Source organism: Asterias amurensis, chromosome 7 (genome assembly GCF_032118995.1).
Source record: "Asterias amurensis chromosome 7, ASM3211899v1".
In the NCBI taxonomy this organism is placed as follows: Eukaryota; Metazoa; Echinodermata; class Asteroidea; order Forcipulatida; family Asteriidae; genus Asterias; species Asterias amurensis.
Window position 1 is genome coordinate 12,021,777 of NC_092654.1, and position 15,044 is coordinate 12,036,820.

General features: G+C 36.9%; 1 protein-coding gene across 1 annotated transcript in view; it reads left to right on the forward strand.

The window, feature by feature from the left end:
- LOC139939930 (ras-related and estrogen-regulated growth inhibitor-like) overlaps window positions 1-15,044 on the forward strand; it is a 42,656-nt gene that overhangs the window by 13,333 nt on the left and 14,279 nt on the right. The gene's annotated exons all lie outside the window — the stretch shown is intronic.

The window sequence follows — 15,044 nt, forward strand, 5'->3', positions numbered from 1 at the left end:
AGAGAAGTATTTCACCACTACCTTTTGTAAACCCTGTAAGTTATTTGTAAATCTGTGAACTTTTTTTTTTCTGTACCGAAAGGGTCCAATGGCTTTAAAGGCAGTGGACACTATTGGTAGTATTGGTAGAATTATTATGAAACTTTACTTGGTAACAAGTAATGGGGAGATGTTGGTAGTATAGAGAAACGGCTCACTCTGAAGTGGAGTAGTTTTCGAGAAAGAAGTAACTTTCCTCGAATTTGATTTCGAGACCTCAAGTTTAGAACTTGAGGTCTCGAAATCAAGCATCTGAAAGCACACAACTTCGTGTGACAAGGGTGTTTTTTTATTTCATTCATATCTCACAACTTCGACGACAAACTGAGCTCAAATTTTCACAGGTTTGTTATTTTATGCATATGTTTAGATACACCAAGTGAGAAGACTGGTCTTTGACAATTACATATAGTGTCCACTGTCTTTAAGTACTTTTCCCTGTTTGGACAAACAAAGTAAAGAAGGATAGACAAATGGACAGCTGAGACAGTCATAGTACTCTACAAACAGGTAGCTTTTTGGTGTGTTGTTTTACATGACTAAGTACATTGTTTCTCCTGAGGTGGATTTCTTAGAGAGTTAGGGCTAGTCTTTTTTCAAGTTAGGACAAGTTACTCGTCTTAATTTTAAGACTGGCCATACATTTTAATATCTCTTGGGACTAGTCTTAAAGGGACTGGTCCTGACTCTTTGCGGGATCGACCCCTGATATGGTATAATTGTAAGTGTATTTCCTATGGACACTTTTTTAAAGTATTGTAAGTTTAACTAATCTTTTTATAGTAGTGCTTTTCTATAACTTTTTAAATTTCGCGGTTTGTGATTTTAACTATTGGCTGGTCCATTTTGTGGTTTATATTTTTAGAAATCTTTTATGCTATTTTGGTTATTTTTGTTCTTGTTTGCAGCTATTTTTATTGTGTACAGCGCCTTGGGGTCCAGTCATGGATGTAAGGCGCTTTATAAGCGTTGCTTATTATTTATTATTATTATTAGCTTAAAGATATCTTTGTTTTGAAAAGTTGTTCCAGTTTGCCTCAAACCTATATGAAAGCTATTCCGATCTAAAGACACATTAACAATACATAGGGAGGAAAGAACAAGTAAATCAAACGACAGAATAAATGCCCTTCCATAATCTTTCATTAATATAAACCGTTAAACGGCGGCATTTCAATGAAACTTCAAACTCTTATTTTTGGCAAGACGAACATGCTTTATACATTTGTCTCAATAGATGTTGAGATACATGACATTAAGCTAGTTTCGCTTCGTTAGCAGCCATGAGACTTGTTATAAGGCAAGTTACTATTGTAATGCAATAACCATACCACGCTCGCGCAAGGGCAGGATACAGACAAGAGTACATCATATTGATTGAATGATACACTACACTGCCCAAACCCACGCCTGCCAAAACCACACGCATCATATAAAATACAAAAAAGAATCCCTACCAAAATGGCATTATTAGAAGAATTTTCTGACAGAATTAAATCTCTCCTTTCTAAATCGATGCTATTTTTTTGTGGTGGCGAAACAGAGGATGTTTTGTAAGTGGCAGTGTTGATTGATTGATTGGGCTTTTTTTCCCGAGAGAGGGAATAAATGGGGCAAGGTGTATGCATGCAGACGTGCGATGTATACGATTAGGTCATCCTAAACACGAGTTTCCGAGACTCTCAAACGAACCATCAGGTACTTGTGCAGCAGAACTTGATCTTGATGATTCATTTTGTCTAGGGTTTACTTTCAAAATGCTTTTAAAGGCACTGGACACTATTGGTAATTACTCAAAATAATTGTTAACATAAAACCTTACTTGGTAATGTGCAATAGAGAGATAGATGTTGCAGTCTAAAACATTGTGATAAACGGCTCCCTCTGAAGCATGCAACGCTGCTTTTTATAGAAAGAGGTAATTTCTCACTCAAATATTAAAAAACTTCAGGCCTGAAGCCCTTTCAGGCATTTGAAAGAAAGCGCTCAAATTGTTAACCAATGGTGTTTTATCTTTCATTTTTCTCTTGCAACGTCGATGAGACCAATTTAATAAAATGTTCACAGATTTTTCATTATTTTTGTTGGGATACACCAAGTGAGAAAATTGGTCTTTGACAAATACCACTGGTGTCCAGTGCCTTTTAAATAATGGCTCTTTAAAACTAAGTCATCCGTTTGCAATGGAATTTATAGGGCGTTATGGGCTACTTAAAGTTAGGGTCATAGACTGTTTTTTTTGTAATCAACGTAATTCTGTTTTATTATAGGGAACAAAGAAGAAAAGGTCACATTAATTTGAAGGTTTTCAGCTGAATGCAGGTCACTACATTTTGCAGTAATTAAAGCCAATATACACTTTCGGAACAGAAAAAAAAAAATAAAAGTTCACAGATTTACAAATAACTTACAGGGTTTACAGAAGGTAATGGTGAAAGACTTCTCTTGAAATGTTATTCCATGAAATGCTTTACTTTTTGAGAAAACATTAAAACAATTATCAATTCTCGATAGCGAGAATTACTGATTTATTTTAAACACAATTCCATGTCATGACACGGCGAAACGCGCGGAAACAAGAGTGTGTTTTCCCGTTATTTTCTCCCGACTCCGATGACCGATTGAGCCTTAATTTTCACAGGTTTGTTATTTTACATATAAGTTATGATACACGAAGTGTGGGACTTGGACAATACTGTTTACCGAAAGTGTATAATGGCTTTAAGGAAATGACAATATTGAATACGTAAGTGTCAAGCACCGGTCTCCCGGTCTCCTTTATATGAATGTTAATATCTTCAATCCCAGTTTCTAGAAATCGATGCAAATCATTTCACTGAAAATGAGAATCTATACCCCCCCCCCCAAACGATCTTCGAGTAAAACCCATTTTCGTCACCATCTTCCCATAATACGCCTTCCCACAGATCACATGCCCTGGCACACTTTACTGTTATAACGCTTATCAAACACTAATAGGTGTCTCGCCGGAATATGTTTAAAGGCAGTGGACACTATGGGTAAGTTCTCAAAATAGTTATTAGCATAAAACCTTTCTTGGTAACGAGTAATGGGGAGAGGTTGGTAGTATAAAACATTGTGAGAAACAGCTCCCTCTGAAGTGACCTAGTTTTGGAGAAAGAAGTAATTTTCAACGAATTTGATTTCAAGACCTAAAGTTTAGAACTTGAGGTCTCGAAATCAAGCATCTGAAAGCACATAACTTCGTGTGACAAGGGTGTTTTTTTCTTTCATAATTATTCTCGCAACTCCGACGACCGATCGAGCTCAAATTTGAACAGGTTTGTTATTTTATGCATATGTTGAGATACACCAAGTGAGAAGACTGGTCTTTGACAATTACCAATAGTGTACACTGTCTTTAAGTTACGTTGTTGTTTATAGACTAAATTAATAAAACAAACTTTTTAAACAAATTTTGGATTGGGGATTTAAAACTACCACTATTTTCTAGGCCTAAAATCTCCGAATAAAAAACTGTTTCTTTCCTCTGAAACCCTTTCCAAACCAAAGTGAGATAAAAAACCTTTCAGTCAAACGACTTAACAGGAAGTAGCCAATCAGAAAGCTTCCTCTGATATCCTTTTAGTTTGGGCTATTCGGTCTATTTCAGGTCTATAAATACACGACGACTGTTCTATGCTTATATTAACTGATGTTTTTAATCAAAATGACATGATAGCAAATTCTGAAAACAGCCCATCAGTCATCACGTCATACGATTGAATCAATATTTCATTTTCTGTCCTTTCTGTTAACACACAGAGTAAATATCCGTTGGATTTATCAATATGAACAAAAATATGATTAGATTTTAGGCTTCGGACGATTGGTTTGGAAGGGATCAACAGTGCATCAGCTAAGACGATGTTGAAGCAAAATATTAAGGCACAAACGCAGGGTCATGGCTTGTCATTTCCGGTTAGACTACGTGGGTTACCGCTGCGTCAATTTACAGTATTAAAATAATGATTACAAAATGCCCGACGATTACAAAATGCCTGACACTCAACTTTCTTTGTTAAATCACCCAGCAGTAGGGTTGACTAACTGATTAAAGTTACTTTGTTATTAATATATTTCTAGTGATGAAAACAAGGATGTATCATAAGGGAACTAATAATCACTGTAGCTCGCAAGCCCGAGGAAACCTGTAAACGCTTATTGTGTGAACAAGTAACCTCACGGGACCAACGGCTTAATGTCCCATCCGAAGGACATACAGTTGTGGCAAAGTATCTTGCTCAAGGATACATACAATCTGGCCAAGACCTGGACTGGACACCACACTCTGCTGGTCAAAACATCAGAGTTTTAATCCGGTGCTCCCAACCGCTCGGCCTCGACATTGACATCCGACGTTATTTTCATTCCCCAATGTATAGACAACTCACAGTAAGCTTTGTACACAGGTGAGAAACTAAAAACAGCAAACAAACAAAAACCCAAAACAAACAAACCATAAACGCTACTCGACAGCGTACATTTTCTGAGAGGTACTAATGCCAACTGACAGATATTACTCGCAGATATAAAAGCTCTTTAGGTCTTTTTAACGGATTTGGGTACTTTTTCAAAATGTCCACAGATTTACATTAAACTTACAGGGTTTGAAGATTATAATGATAGTGGAAAGCTTCCCTTCAAATATTACTAACTATAGGTTGTGTAGTTTTTGAGAAATGAGTAAAACAAGTCACAAAATAATGTTGGTCTCATGAGACCAACATTATTTTTAGCATGTAAAATCCCCTATACCAGTATGATATTATACCAAAACCATAGCATAACTGGATTAAAATACGTTTTTACATGCTAAAACTGAGACGAAAATTATCACTTTTACTCATTTCTCAAAAACTACAGCACCTCAGTAAGTATAATTTCAAGGGAAGCTTTCTACTATCACAATCTTCAAACTGTGTAAGTTTAATGTATATCTGTGGACATTGTGTTAGGAAAAAGTACGTTTACCCTTTAAAGAGCAACAATGCATATACGATCGTTCATTTTCACTTTATATTAGTGAAAACGAGCTAAAACAAAGAAGAAGATTTAGATTTTAGATTTTATTTCCTGGCAATGCTTGCCATCCTTCACGGAACATGAACCGGTTTAATAATCGTCAAACTCAGTTCGGCTGATCTCATTAAGTTTATACACGATGGTGTTGACGGTGCAGTCTCCCCCGAAGCATTGTTTTCAATGCTGTTCTTTATAAAATATAAATTGTTTATAAAATGACAGGTCGGTTTAAAGATATTGTGAAAGGCTTTGCCTTACCCTTTCAAATAAAAAAAAAACCTCTCTGTAGAGTATAGTAAAGGAAATCTTTCATTATTTTTTCGTAAATTATTCAGCATTTATATTAAAGCTGAAAGCTCCAGGCGCGGGTGCATATATAGTCTGACTCTAAGCGATTTAAAGTCACACTCGACAAGTCAAGTGAGTTCCTTATTCGCCATTCGCTGTACTTCATACACTTGAATAACCGATGGTTCTAACTCACCTGTGCAGGTGAATAGACAACTGGGACGCGTGTTAATAACCACCATTAAAGGGACTGGCACTATTGATAAATCCTCAAAATATTTGTTATTGTTAGCATAAAAACTTAATTGGTAACGAGCAACAGGGAGCTGTTGGTAGTATAAAACATTTTGAGAAACGGCTCCCTCTGAAGTAGTTTTTTTAATTTTTAGATAGAGGTAATTTCTCACTCAAATATTAAAAGATTTCAGGCCTGAAGCCTTTAATTAGGCATCTGAAAGCACACACATTTTTTTTAAACAAGGGTGTTTATTCTTTTAATATTCTCTTGCAACTTCGATGGCCAATTGGGTAGAAGTTTTCACAGATTTGTTATGCTTTTTCATGAATATTATGTTGGGATACAGCTAATGCGAATACTGGTCTTTGAAATTCACAAGTGACATTATTATGCCGGATATTGACAAGTTATGTTTGACTAAAAAATTAATGTGAAACGCAGTGGGTCGGACAATTATTTGGTCAGCCACAATGTATTGTACACAAAATGTTCATATTACTTGAATCGTCAAGATTGCGGGCACCACAGCCAAATGGTCTGGTAAAAAAAAATTGAACTACTCCGTTACTTGTTTATACTTTCGGTGTGATCGATGTTTTTCGGGAAATAACGACGTAATTACTGGTCAGCTTTGGATAGTGTAATGTATTTTGAGAATTTTTTTATTTCGAAGTTCTGTGGTTTTGGAAAAAGATATCACCTTTAATCAAAACACATTTGAAATTGAGAATCGTTACTGACAGTAACGTTTCTCAATATATCACAATTGCAGATTTGTCTTCCTTGTGTGGACTCAATATTGTCGACAATATCTCAAAAACCCTACCTCCTTTTCAAATGAAAAAAAAGGTTTCAAAACCGGTTAATTGCCTGATATCTAAAACTATATACTAGGACTGAAACAAACAGTTGGTTAAAGTTACCAAACGTATGTTTCGCGCCAATCAAGTCGTTTGTCTTTAATGAAAAACATGCGACCTCGAGAAACGTGGTGATAGTTGTTGACAACACAGCAACTGGTTACGTAAGTGATTTGTCCAATCGCATTTTAATGAATGATTTTGGGCTAAGATAATCTTTCCCGCCAAGGGAGCTCTGCCAAAGCCCCCGCAAGGGGATACAAACGCCAAGCTGTCACACAACAGCCAATTAATACCAGACAAACACTGGTTTGACTTCTGTGATCATGAATTGCACGAATCAATAAATTATGATTCAGTAACTACGTTAGTACTCGCTCTATTCGCCCCGGATTTTTTGCGATATCTCAAAAACGCAAACACCTTTTAAAATTAATTTTTCACATGTTAGTTTTGTTGTATCTGTATTTACAGAAGAAGGGTAATACTTTCCCTTTACAGAAGGGAAACACTTGCGTTGTAAATAAAGCTGTCCTGTAAAAATGTGTTCTCCCGATGAAAGGCACCGAACACTTTTACCTAAACATTTTGTTTATAGTAGTAAGCCATGGAGACATGATTCTGAAGAACCTAAATTACACGGTTGATGACACAGATTCATAAGTGAATGACGTCACAGCTCTCGTACCAGGAAAGTCCTTCATCTTTTGATCCCGATAATCTGTTGACTTCGCCGCGTGTTGTAAGGCGGCTCTTGTTGCTAAGGGAGTTGTATAGGTATCAGTTTCCCGCCAAAACAAGGAAAAGAGAGTTTGTTGTTAACACTGTCTGGAACCGGTCTACGATCTCAACACCATAGAGAACAACAGCACGTGGCGGGATTAGCACGCGGCAATTTAATTTTGAAGTGTGGCACCGTGTCCTCGTGTTTCCGTGTTGTATAGTGGCGCTGCGTAATTGCAAGATTTCATAAACAACATGAGTGTCAACAACAAAGTTGGGCGGGTATGTTTTTGCCAAGAATGTTAAAGGGACACGTTGCCTTGGATCGGGCGAGTTGGTCTATGCAAAGCGTTTGTAACCGTTTGATATAAAATGCACATGTTATCACGTAATTATGAAAGGGGGAAGTTCTTTAAAATTGAGATTGAGATTGCTTTCAGAAAGTAATTTAAATGAAGCTGTCAATACTACTTCATACAAATTACTTACACATTTAAAAGAACATTATCAACACATCATATCTGCTTTTCCTCATGGTCATTTTCATGGTACACATGATACAAGACAGGAAGTAGACGCTTTGACGTTCTGTAGTTTTGTTTCTTTCTCTGACAATATTAACTGCATGGGTGATTTGCCTGTTTTGTTTCACAGAGAACTCGGTAAGGTTCTGAGCATACTGTGCTTAACACAGACAAACTTTTTTGGCGGGAAACTGATCCTACACAATTCTCTTAGCAACAAGAGCCGCGTTACAACACGCGCCGAAGTCAACAGATTATCGGGATCAAAAGATGAAGGACTTCCTCAATATTAAATTAACATATATTAAATATTGCACCAAGCTATAGTTTTTTTTTTACGTTCTGGTAACTTTAAAGAGGGTACTGGTCAAAAAAGAGAGAGAAAAAAAAAGACGGCATCATTTAATAACAAAGTACGATAACAACACCAGTGATTCAATTATACCCAATGTGTGAATTTCATGACTTCCGATCCTACATCAGCGAGATGTATTCCCCCTGGGGTTGCTTCAGGCTCACTCTAATCGAAAGTATTTTTTACAGAGCTTATAATAGCTTTCTTGATCATTATTAACCCTTTACGATCTGACCTGACGACAATTTGAAAATCCTGAATTGCAAAGAGAGATATCATGTTTCAGTGGCCCTGAGTGTTAACATGAAGTTTTGCCTTAGGGGGTTAGCGAAGGGGAACCATCTATAGGTATTAAACGGAAATAGCGCATTCCATTTATAGACGACGTGGTGCTGTTTTTGGTATCTCCTTTAGCAGCGACTAAATCATCGCTGGGGCGCATCCTTTACCATGCGTTTATATAGATCCCTCCATTGCGGTTTACGGTTACCAAGAATTCGCGAAATTACTTCTACTGTAACACGCAGAGTTGTCTGAGGAGAGCGTCAAATTGGTTTTGCGTTTCTATCTGAGGGCTTTCGTTAAATCTGTGGAGGTTTTTTTATTTTGAGATCAAACAATTTATGTGGCACTTGGGTCATTCTTGTTGAACGAACGGCGGGAAATGTAAACATAAGAGCGAGCGATTACTGGGAGCAAACCATCGGTTGTTTTCAAATGTAACACCAGGAAAGGTGGCGGCATGTTTGGACGGTCTAATCAAATGCTAACAAATGGTGTTTAAAAAAGATTTGGTTATGACGTCATGACTAAAAGAAGTTGATTGAATAATGTTTTAATAAGAGTAAGAAATAAGTGAAACAGTCGTAGATTGGTTGATGTTCAGTACGATTTTGATGAGGAAAGTAGTTTCACAGTAACGTCTTTGTACACTGTAAAAACTCCCGGGTCAGAATTGACACGAATTCCGGGGAACCAAGGGGCTGACCCATTTGGGGTTCAGGCTGACCCGTGTTAAAAACATGGGTGAACCCGGAAATGGGTCGGATACATCGGACTCTGATTCCGGGGTAAACTCTGTTTTTGTTTCAGTGTTATACAAGCTTTGATTTGTGATAATCATTCCACCTATGGTGTTTTGTAAATACGTTTTTATAAAGCAAAGGGATAATACAACATAAGTCATAGTTCATTTCCCCAACCCCAACCGCTGTTTCACTCTTTATGACTTTTGAAATGAACAAAACTAAACATTTTTCACATGACGCAGGGAGAGATCAAGCGGCTTGTACTAATGTCGAGTCTCATCTATTTATCACATAAACTACTGATTGGCATCATCGCTTCACTGCCAGATGATGGCTTGTTTCGCTTCGTCAACGTTTCTTAATTTAGCATCTCATATCCTGCTCAAACTCACACGTGCTCTCCACCGGCAGAAATGTTGTTAATAAGGTAGTATTGCCATCCTCACAATTTTTTCCTGTCTTTTGTTTAAAGGCACTGGACACTATTGGTAATTACTCAAAATAATTGTTAGCATAAAAACTTACTTGGTACCGAGTAATGGGGAGAGGTTGATGGTATAAAACATTGTGAGAAACGGCACCCTCTGAAGTGACATAGTTTTCAAGAAAGAAGTAATTTTCCACGAATTTGATTTCGAGACCTCAGATTTAGAACTTGAGGTCTCGAAATCAACCATCTAAACGCTCACAACCTCGTGTGACAAGGGTGTGTTTTCTTTCATTATTACCTCGCAACTTCGATGACCGATTGAGCTCAAATTTTCACAGGTTAGTTGTTTTATCCATATGTTGAGATACACCAACTGTGAAGGCTATCTTTGACAATTACCAATAAAGATTTTCATTTTTGAATTAATTTAGAAAGAAAAAAATCCACTTTGAAAAGCAATTTACCACAGTGGCAATTTTGATGTACAGAAAAACAATTTAACGGAAAGAGTTTTTGTCTCAGTGAGATAAAAATGATGTTAGCACGTACAACGGGTTTACGCGACTCTCCTGAAAACATGATGGCTCTGTGATTTTTTACCCTTTTTCAAAATTTTGACGACCAATGAAGCTGCAACTATAATAAAATACAAGTACATCTTCATTCACAGTGAGATAGGGATTCATGTCATGGCCAAAACATGATATACAAAAAGTCTCAAAACCCTTTAACTGAGGTGAAAGTGTGTTACAGCACTGTGTGGTTCCTCAACCATAAACCACTTCTAGAGTTGATGGAACAAGCATCTTCCATCATTGACAATAATGAAACATTGACGTACAGTCTAATAAAGCTGTCACATGTTTCTCAATGATCATATTATAGTCACCAAGGATGTGGACATAAATCTACGTAGATTTGTTTACACAATGGTGCAATTTTGACTCCCTTTTCCTCTCTCGCTGACATGGTTAGTACAAGGCTGTGACGTGTTTAATAAAATAAGCGGATTGGTTTATATCCGCATTGAATCATCCAGTTAGTGGTAACGGGATTGCTGACTGCCACTCTCAGCTTGCGAATCCGTCATTCTACAAGCGGGATGGGGGCAGAATCGGTTGTGAAAATAACAGTTCGATGTTAGAAGTTCAACTGGTTAGAAAAATATACTGCTCTAATAACTATAAACCATGTTATGATTGCTGTATTTAATACAGGCTAGGCGTTGCCAAACAAAAACTTCCCAATGAAATGACGTACAAAATAACGGGTTGTGAAAATAACAGTTCGGTGTCAGAAGTTCAGCTGGTTAGACAAATATACTGCTTTAATAACTATAAAACATGTTATGAACGCCGTGTCAGTAGGCGTTGCCAAGCAAAAACTTTCCAATGAAATGACGAACACCATTACATCTGTTTTATAATTAATCATTATCTTTCATGCGTCATTCAATGTGTTTAAACATAACATAGCGCCGATGAAAAAGCCACGCGTGCGGCAACATAACGCCCGTGTCAATTTTGAGTGTTTGTGTTTATTTTTAGTTTCTCAGTCTCTTTTTATTTTTAGAAGTTTTTTAAGTTCATGTTACTGATTTGCCAGAGTGAATAGTATCAAATAAAGTAAATAATTAAAGAAAAAAACGTATCAATTTTCAAACGAGAAAAGTGACATCTTTAGGACCGTTCTCTTGTTGCGGCCATCTTTAGAGGTCTAAGAGGTCAACAAAAAAGTTGTTGAGATGAAGTGTTACCCAATGTTTATATGTCATGAAATGAATTGACAATCGAAGTGATATTTTAACGTAGATGTTCAGCTTAATCACTGCCAACCGACACTTCTTTGCAAATGAGTTATCTTTAAAGGCACTGGACACTAATGGTAACAATTATTAGCATAAAACCTTACTCGGTAACGAGTAATGGGGAGCTGTTGATATATAAAACATGGTGAGAAACGGCTCCCTCTGAAGTAACGTAGTTTTCGAGAAAGAAGTAATTTTCCACGAGTTTGATTTCGAGACCTTTTGAGGTCTCGAAACCAAACATCTGAAAGCACACAACTTGTGGAAAGGGTGTTTTTCATTTCATTATTATCTCGCAAATTTGACGACCGATTGAGCTCAAATATTCACAGCTTTGTTACTTTATTCATATGTTGAGATACACCAAGTGAGAAGACTGGTCTTTGACAATTACCAATAGTGTCCAGTGTCTTTAACATTCATTACCCAACATAAGGCCTAATTGGCGGATGGGAATCGCGAGCAATGGTGCTGTCTTCAGTAGATAGCATGACATTCACCTGTTCCCCTATGCTTAGGCAGGTGCACGCTTAGAGCACACCCTCAATGGTATCACAGCAGATAATGAGGCAATACAGCTGACAGGTTGGAGTGCTGCCTCTAGTATTGAGATATCATGCAGGACTACAGACCTTCCTTTTGTTGATAAACAAACCGCCTTGGATGCCATGGACGACTGAATGTTAGTAAAACACTCAATCGTATTAACAGATGTTTTAACCAAATTCAATATTTTCTGTAAATTTTTAATGAAATAAAAAACCTCCCATAATTAGTTCGTTTTGTTTTAAACAAAATCAACACAATGTTTGAATATTTTGCTAACAATGTAACTAACGGTAGCGATCTGTTTTGTGATTTGCATTTATGGCTCTCCGTAGTTTTCCATAGAAAAGAACCGTTTGTTTCATTGTTGAAAGAACCGTTTGTTTCATTGTTGAAACAAACGGTTCTTTTCAGAACCGGCCCAACTCATTAGAGATAGTCATTACATGGTGTTACCGCAAACCTTTCTATATCGTTTTTCCACCATGCAAAGTTTGAAATCCTACTTAAAAAGAAAATAAATAACGCATTTTACAAAAGGCATATTAGCACAGCAGGTTATGAGCTTGTACCGTTGATGATAAATACATGCACTTAAGTTGGCACACAGTTCGGATATGTAACGACAAAGTTATTTGACCACCATTAAAGGCATAATTCCCCGAGATATTTCCCCTATCTGCAAGTAATTGCTTCGAATATTAGCCGCATCAACCGTGATAAATTCACTGCATCGTCTTTCGTATAAATGATTAACGAATACATACACGGACGGAATGTTTTGAAGTGGTTGGGAAATAAGGAGGATCTTGACCGCTGTGCATTTCTATACCTCTCAAACCAGCCTTGTCTTTCAATTTGAACTATTTAGAGCAAACACAACTGTTTCCGCATACTGATGGAGTTAAAGGCATAGACACCTTAGGTAATTGTCAAAGACAAGTATTCTCGCTTTGTGTATCCGAAAAAATGCATACAATAACAAATGTGAATATTTTGACTCAATTGGTCATCGATGTTGCAAGAGAATAATGATAGAAAAACACCCCTGTTGCACAAATGTGTGTGTTAAAAAAGTTTCTCACAATCAATCTTACAGTCAACAACTCTCCATTGTTCATTATCAAGTGAGTTTATAATGCTGAAAAATAATTTGAGCCCCGTTGCACACTGACCAATGGTAAAACCGATGTGTCATTCTATGGTCCTTCCATCATGTGGATGAGAAGGGATTTCCCGGTCATTGTGGGAATGCAGTAACATAACATAGCATTACAAAATGTTATTTATAAGGCACTTTTCCATCAAGATCATAGCGCACATGGAAGCAATGAACGTGGGAAGTTAGTATTTGGAACGAAATGTATAGAAAAGACGAAGGAACAGATTGCCTCTAGTAGGAAGATTGTTCCAAATCATTGGCCCAGCTCCACAGCAAGCTTTTTGACCTAGAACTTTGTTTGCTCGGGAAACATTCAAATGAGTGAACAGTAAACATTGGTGGGCGGGTTGCTGGGAGGACACCGTTACGTAAGCCTTTCTTTACAAAATGTACACATACAACACAATGTAAACTAATATTGTGTTTTCTTTATGGGTAAGTTTATTTTCTCGTGATCTGTTCTTCTTTATATAGGACACAGTGTTGTGCCCCTCCCTTATATTATGCACTACCTTTTCACTGAGGATATTCGGATTTTTGATATTTTTGATTGCTTGTAATTATTGTTGTAAGGCGTTGTGGTGCCTTCTTTTGTGTGTAAGAATGCTATATAAATGCTTAGATTATATTTATTGGACCTGGACCGTTTCTGGATCAATATGACCCACAGCTATCTCAAAATGACCTAGAAACGGATCAAAATTACGAAGGATTATAGTTAAAATTCAGGGTAGTCTGACCCGGAATGGATCAGGACCCCTGGGAACCGAATCCGGGTCAATTCTGATTAGGGTGTTTCTTGAAGGTGGGAACCCATCAGTTTTTAGAACGCACTGGCCTACAAGGAAGATTATAGTCACAGAATGCTCTCTAATCATCAACATCACATGGGAGGATTTTACAAAAAATACTTTAATAAAATGTATTGAAAAACGGTTTAATGAAGCAAGCAGAGAGTTTGACACGTTAGTGGTACCTGGAACAAGATAACTGACAACTGACATTATTTTTTAAATGGCAATATTAATGTTTCATAGTTATGATTCAATTAAGGTAACGTGTGATATTGTGAGTTTTGGCTAAAATCATTGACATCCGTGGGCAGTAGACGTCAACGTAATGTTATCAAAAATATTGTTTTTGCCATATGCTTTTTTATATATATATTTTAATTATATTAGATTTACCCTTTATGCTTCGTCTCCCAAAGGCGTGCTTTACAATGTACACACTATCCACTGCCTCTAGTGCTGTCCATTAGTGCTACAGCGATGGGCTCGCATTGCTAGTTTTCCGTAAAACGATACCAAACCGTCGCAAATTCGAGTGCTGAGCAAACACCACGCTGAAAAAAGGGGAAGAAAAAAGGACGGTCTTTTTTAACCACAGTTCTTTTTTATAGACCTGGTTTGCTTTAATTTTCACCCCAGCTTTAACTGATATGAAATTCTAACGACATGAGGGGAAGTAGGGGACAGAAGTTCAAACTAGGGATAAGCCTCCCATACAAAGATTGAATGTAATTCCGGATACACGCTTCTTATTTAGAGCTATATAACAGGTGCACCGTGGGTTCAAATTGATTTGCATCATAGTGTTATACAGTAGGACAGCGTTTTGCTCAATATTCGATCTGAATCCAGCTTTTTGTAAGATTGCTTTTAAGACATCCGACCAGACAATCGGTTCATGATCCTGTGATTGTATAATCTGAAATAAAATCATTTTTGTTATACAGTAGGACAGTGTATTATATAATCAAATTAAATTTATATAGATTTTGTTTATTCGCTCAATATTCGATCTGAATCCATCTTTTATGACCCTGTGATTGAATATTGAATAATTTAATAATTTTGTTATACAGAAGGACAGTGTACATAATTTCATTCAGTTTCGAAGATTTTTGTTATTATTTGCTCAATCTACGATCCCAATCCTTTTTTTTTTTTGCAAAATAAGCTAGCTTTAAACACATCTGATAGGACAAACGGGTAT